This window comes from Zootoca vivipara, chromosome 9 (genome assembly GCF_963506605.1).
Source record: "Zootoca vivipara chromosome 9, rZooViv1.1, whole genome shotgun sequence".
In the NCBI taxonomy this organism is placed as follows: domain Eukaryota; kingdom Metazoa; phylum Chordata; class Lepidosauria; order Squamata; family Lacertidae; genus Zootoca; species Zootoca vivipara.
The window spans coordinates 36,319,284-36,320,287 of NC_083284.1; positions in this window are offsets into that span (position 1 = coordinate 36,319,284).

A 1,004-nucleotide genomic window follows, 5' to 3' on the forward strand; every position below is an offset into this window, starting at 1 on the left:
ATTTGCAGGCAATGTTTATTTACAATAAACCATAAATATGCTATAGTAAATATGCTATAGTATTATTCTCTAATTAATGCATCCCTTCCCTGCCAGGTTTATTCCAAATGTTCACTGTATGATGTAGATTTCTTATCCCTTACCTCCTTTGTAGTTAACTGTGACCTAAATGTTGGCAATATAGTAAGGAGTTACTGATTATTTGATTTATTAATGTGGGAGTTCCAAAGCCTTTCAATTATTGTAAAGCGTGACACGAGTTGCATTGCAATTGAGAGTAGTTTATTATGCAGAATCTTATAATTTTCTTTCTCTGACCCAACATTCCATCTTTAATGTTCCCCCTGCACAATAGAACTCTCATTTAAGGGCTCCTAGCGCTCAGTGTTTAAGGTGCATGGGCAGGTGTCCTCTGTATCACATAAATTACTCCTGTGGCACTCCTGTTATATTTCTGATTTGTCATTGTTCATGCTGTGGCTTTGCAGCAAGCCCAGAAATTGTTATCATATTTTGTAGCAGCGACTGATTGATATAAAGTGCTTGTTAGGCACTGGATACAAAATGGATACCAAAATCTAACAGAAAAGGCCTGAAAATGACACAGAGATGGCACTCTGAACCAGAACTCATGATTAAGCTCTCTCCATATGAACCATGAGCTGCAGCCAAGAACAAACCTTGCTAATGGGTAAGGGCGGAGGAGAAAATTGATTCAGATTATTTAAAGTCAAATCCATCAAATGCACACTTTCTACAACAATATAGGAACCAAAACACAGCAAACCTTTGACATTCTCACGTATCTGAATTTTGTAATGAAGTTCTCCAACCAGTTTACAAAATGCATATACTGGGAGAAAGTGTATGTTAAAATGAATATATTAGTGAAAATAACATATATGTCATTATGGTTACTGTATATTAATAAATAACAGCCCAGTGGTGACAAGGAGACCAGTAGCAGCTATATAGGGATCACAGAAAATTGGGGGGGAGGGGAG